The 5,878-nt window shown below is 27.0% G+C and overlaps 1 pseudogene; it reads right to left on the reverse strand.

Annotated features, from left to right (window-relative positions):
- Window positions 1-1,744: 1,744 nt before the first annotated feature.
- LOC147064315 (uncharacterized) lies at window positions 1,745-2,842 on the reverse strand (annotated as a pseudogene).
- Between the last annotated feature and the right edge of the window lie 3,036 nt (window positions 2,843-5,878).

The raw sequence follows: 5,878 nt of genomic DNA on the forward strand, positions 1-5,878 counted from the left end.
TTTTCTGTGCTATGTAAATTAATACCTATGCCAACTACATAGAATTCCCCCACTAAATCAACAATAACCCCGCATATTTTATAAATATCAACAAATATATCATTAGGCCATTTGATAAAACATTCTAAATTGTAATTCTTTGATAATATTTCACAAATATATGTAAGGCTAACCATAAAAATATCGAATTGATTGCACATTTTTAAATATTCTTCATCGAAATGGTTTTTGTGAATCGCTATGGAAAAACATACATCATTTTCTGATGATTTCCATTTGGTATTTGTGCGTCCTATTCCACTAGTTTGGTTTTGTGTGCAGATTACGTCATGGTTCTTAACTTCATTATTTTCAACTTTATTTATTAAACATTTTTGTGTACTGTCGATTGTTTCGTAAACGTATATGTTTGTTGAGAAATTGCCTATTTCTTTTCTCATCTTTCCTTCTTTTAAATTTTGGAGGAATATTGGGTTAAATGTTAATGGGTTCCTAAAATGTTTAATTATTATTTTTTTATTTGATGAATAAAATATATGTTAAGGCGAAATTTCAACTAGTTAAAGTTGTATTTTATAAAATTACAAATTTAGATCTATATTATTATAAAATTCATTTATACGCAAAATGCTTAACGAATTAAGTGGCATTTTAAAAAGTTAGATCTATGCTTCTTAAAAATAAATTAAACGCAAAAAAATAACTAGTTTCCGTTCTATTACGATATCCATATTAAGGTACATATTTTAAGAATTCAATTAAACTCGAAAATCCCAAAAAATTTCAAATTCAAAAACATTATAAATTTAGATATATATTTAAATATTCACTCCAATATGATCTTAGTCGAAAATATTTGGAATGCCAACTGAAAAGCTATATTAAAAATTACAACTGAATGGTTCTTATGCAATAAATACGGGGATATTCTTAATTTTGTAGGCTTATAAATAGAAATTTGATCTCGGTATGTATAAAAACACCTAGATCAAAATTATATTTTGGTTTCTTATAATCGGCTTCATATATAATTTTTTTTAGTGGGGGTTAGAATATTTTGATTTTATATAAAATAGGAAATAATTATTTGTGAAAATAATACCATATGTAATCAGTTGGGATGAAGTGGTTACAAAATTCCTTAAAAAAATATGTAAGGACTTGAAAATTCTGGACGAATGAGAAGCATACATGTACGCTCTTACACTTCGCAAGACACTTGAACTCATCTCATTCGAGGGAAGAAGAGCAGTTGATATATATAGATCAGGGAAAGGTGCCAAAATATGCATCAAGGAGTTGTGAAATATTCCCAATGGACAGACCACGTCTAAATGGATAGATCAGGGAAAGGTGCCAAAAGATGCATCAAGGAGTTGTGCAATATTCCCAATGGGCAGACCACGTCTAAATAGATAGATCAGGGAAAGGTGCCAAAAGATGCATCAAGGAGTTGTGCAATATTCCTAATGGGCAGACCACGTCTAAATAGATAGATCAGGGAAAGGTGCCAAAAGATGCATCAAGGAGTTGTGAAATATTCCCAACACGCTGACTACGTCTAAATAGATCAAATTGATAAAAAGAAAGTTTATTCATAAAAAAAATGAAAATATTTGTTAATATAATAATAATACTGATTAAAAAAATACATTCAAGTGGTTAGTTTGGTAAAATAAAACAAAATAATCAGTATAAGAAAATTTATCCATATAGCTAAAGATAATAAAAATGATAGAATAATTTATTTTTTTCTCCAAGTAGCTTCCACGGTATCAGTTCTAAACCTTTGAGTTACATCGCACTTTGATATTTCAGATACATATCCACTCTCATACATGATTTTTCCAGCATATGCTATCATCAATCCATTGTCAATACAAAAACTTTCATCTGTGGCATGTAGATATCCATTTCTTTCTGCAGCCATAATACCCATCATCTCCTGTAATTTTTTATTGCAGCCTACTCCACCTGTAATCAAAACTTCGTTTGATTTCGTAAATGCCATGGCTCTTTCCGTAATTTCAACAAGTGCACTGAATAGGTTTTCTTGTAGAGAGTGACAAATATCGCTGACTGTATATTTTATCGAATCTTTCGAATTATCGCCTATTTTTAGATTCTTAATATCGGTAATACTTACAGTTTTAGATTCACTAAGTCTTACGTTTGTATCAAAAATAATTTTCTTGTTTTTCAAAAGAACTTTTATATGATGTGAAACTCCACTAAAACTAACATCCATTCCTTTGACAATCGCTGGCAGCTTAATAAATTGTTTGGCATTCTTTGCTAATTTCTCTACATTGTATCCCGGGCAAGGATCATTACTAATTTGCAAATGACGCGCCACTCTGTCAATACAATTACCAACTGCAATATCCAGGGTCTCACCAAATATTCTGTAATAACCTTGTGAATATGCAATCACCTGCGTGTTTCCACCACTTACATATAAAATAACCGGATTATTTGCTTTGGTTATAAACCGACCCATTTCAATATGACCAATACAATGATTTACTGGAATCAGTGGCTTATTGTATTTAAGTGCAAGTGTACGTGCAACAATCGCACATACGATGAGCGGTTGCGCCATTCCTGGTCCTCGCGTATAACAGAAAACATCTACATCGCGTAGCTTTATATTTGCTTTTTGAAGTGCCGATTGTAATAAATCGATTATTACTTTTCGATGGTGATGAGCGGTTTCTGCTGGTACAAATCCAGTTCCTGCTGGCGTTACATACGTCCTACGCTCGTTTGCTAGAATATTCTCATCAGAAAATATTCCAATACCAATTTTGTTTGCAGATCCTTCAATTCCTAAAAAAATCATTTTTAATTTGGGTCAATTTTTATGTAGATTAATTAAATCGTATTTATTTAATTTCAAAATTCTAGAATTTCCTAAATGAAAATAGCTTAAATTTTGATACAAATTAAATTTCTAAATTGTTTGTCAAAAATTTGCTGCAGAATATGCATGTAATCAATATAAATAATTTCGAGTAACTAAGATGACTCAATATACAAAAATCAATGCAAAATGTCGCTCGAAAGTATCAAATTTTAATATTATCAACCTTTAATAGAACGTGTATATTCAAGTATATTTAAACTATTATTTTTTGAACTTCAAATATGTTTGATCACATTAAATTTAGATGGTGATTTAATTTTGACATACGATCATTCAATAATTGATCTAAAAACTTAAATTGAATTGTTTCAATGCAACCATCGATTATTCTCAATTTATTGGTCATCATTTTCTTAAATTTGCACATAAAACATAAATTCTTATCACAATTTTGTATATTTGAGGTGGAATAAAGTAAAAAACAACCAAAGATAAATAAAAAAATAAATTGAATTGACCCCGAGTCTAATAAATTTTTTTACTCTTTATAATCTTGCAGATATAATACTTAAAATTTTCAATAAAGAAGCCATAAACTAAAGGAAAGCTTTACTCTATATTCTACTAAAAAATAAAAACATGCGTATAACACGAACATCAAAAAAAAATGCTAGTTTTAAGACAAGACTATGTTCTATTAAAAAAATAAAATCATGCGTATATTAAAATCATTTTAAAAAAATATTTTTGTTTTATACAAAGCTGTGTCTTTGATACAAAAACAAACATTTTACCTAGCGATTAGCTTGAATAAAACAATTTTACATTGCAAAAGAATTGAAAAAAAATTACAGCTTCATTTAGATAACATGCGACCTCTATTAAAGAAATCTAATGAACAGGAAAATTTTTGATTATCTCTCAAAAGAATCATAGCCTGTTTCCAATATTAATGTAATTATTTACATTTAATATTCTTCGAACGTCAATATCTAAAATTTTAATATAAACTACCGATCCCGTTTTAAGCATAAAAGATATTATTATGTCAAAAAATAGAATAGTACGCATATTAGAATGAAGACTACCAATTTTAAATGACGATTACATTTCATTGAAGAAAAAAAATGAAATTACGCAAAAATAACGCTGCCATGATTATTCATTCCACAATATAATTTCTTTTTATTTAAAATATTTAAACGAAAATACGCACATTTAATTGCCCTGTGTGAATTTTCGCTATTAGAAATATAAGTCTGATATTTTACTTTTCTTAGGCTATGGTATTTTCAAGTGTTTAAAATACAAAGCATAATTGATTATTATATTGCATAGGAAAAATATTTTATTTAAAATATAAAGTGGTAATATATTCGTTTTCTTCGATATTGAATTTTAACTTTATTTCAAATCTAAGCTACTGTGATTATTTTATCGTGTTCGGTAGTTTTCCTTATATTCATTATACAGTCTGCTTTGATAATTAAAAATTCTTGCCAAAAAGTCCTTCTAAAAACACATATTTAGAACTATTTAATCATTTATTTCCATATTTGTTATAGTGAAATATATATTATTTAAATACACCATTTATTCTTCTGATTAATAGATAAACCTTATGTAATTTTTAATTTTTTTCTGAATTGTTCAAATCATAGAAACATGTATGAATATAGTCTAAATTCACCTAAATATTTATTTTCAAGCCGATAATATTAATAATCGATAAAATAATATCAAGTTATTTTTCGCTTTATTAAACTTCAAAATACTGTGATTTTTGTTTGTTTCTATTTAAATGTTAGCTAGTCTAGTTCTTTGTTTATGTAATTTCACTGTAATAGTTAGTTAAAATGCTAAAAATAGTAAGTTAAGTTTAAATTATAGAAAAAAACCAATACTTTTAAATAAGAAAATATAAATTCTAAAAAAAATTCGGTTTAAAAGCTTTACGAATTATTTACCTAAAAGTATTTATACTATGATGAATAGTCTATATAAAAAATAATCAAGAAAGGCGTAAATACCTATTTTTCATGCTATTGCCACGTTATTTATGGTGGCATATGTAGTTTGGACCTGAATTTGGACACCAAATATTATAATAAACTATTATTTTGTCATTTATTAATTATCTATTTCAATTATAAAGAAAAATATCGGTCCATACTTTTCCCCCGCCCTTCAGAAATACCTTGTATTTACAACGCATATTAAAAAAACAATATAACCAATGAAATATGTTTATTATATATTCAATCTTGATAAATAGGCCATTTTTTGATTAAATTAAGTTTCTGAATTATCTAGAAACGTAAATTCATTGATAAATCATAATTCAGCCTACTCCATTTTGTTCCTTTCTAGATAAAAATGCATATTTTTATTATTAACTTCATGGCTTTTATTGTGTTTATCCTGTATATTTTTAGTATATGACAGGTATTTACACAATAAAAGCCTTGATGTTAATGTTATTAAGAATCGAATGAATAAGATATGTCATTGATATCGGTATAAATATGAATCCCTTTTTTACGCCATTCTATTTAATATTTGTCATTTTATTAGTTGCTTCATCATAAAATCACCCACGATAACATTTATTAGATATCAGGCGAAATAAAAAATGATTTTCTGATGACTTAATCTGTAAATTTTAACTTAGTGATTAATGATATTTCCATATTTAAACAATAGTATACAAACATTGAATTCTACCGTATTTTATAAATTAATCATAAATTTTTTTAAAAACTTCTTCTTATGAAAGAAAGCTCGCTTAGATTAAATCGAATATCACAATATACGGCAGTATATATTAAATTTTTTATAAACAAAGTCATGGGTTGATATAATTCTTTTAACTAACTTGTTTTTCTTAGATAAAGGGTTCTTTAACGTTTTTGCATCTTGTTTAGAGCTTTTAATTTAAATATATGCAGATTACCATATTAAATTGAAAAAGATTTTCATATCGCAGTATACACATTATATAAATTTCTTCTA

The sequence above is a fragment of the Rhyacophila brunnea genome, unplaced genomic scaffold (genome assembly GCF_057557595.1).
Source record: "Rhyacophila brunnea isolate RB1 unplaced genomic scaffold, BYU_Rbru_1.0 scaffold_76, whole genome shotgun sequence".
Lineage (NCBI taxonomy): Eukaryota > Metazoa > Arthropoda > Insecta > Trichoptera > Rhyacophilidae > Rhyacophila > Rhyacophila brunnea.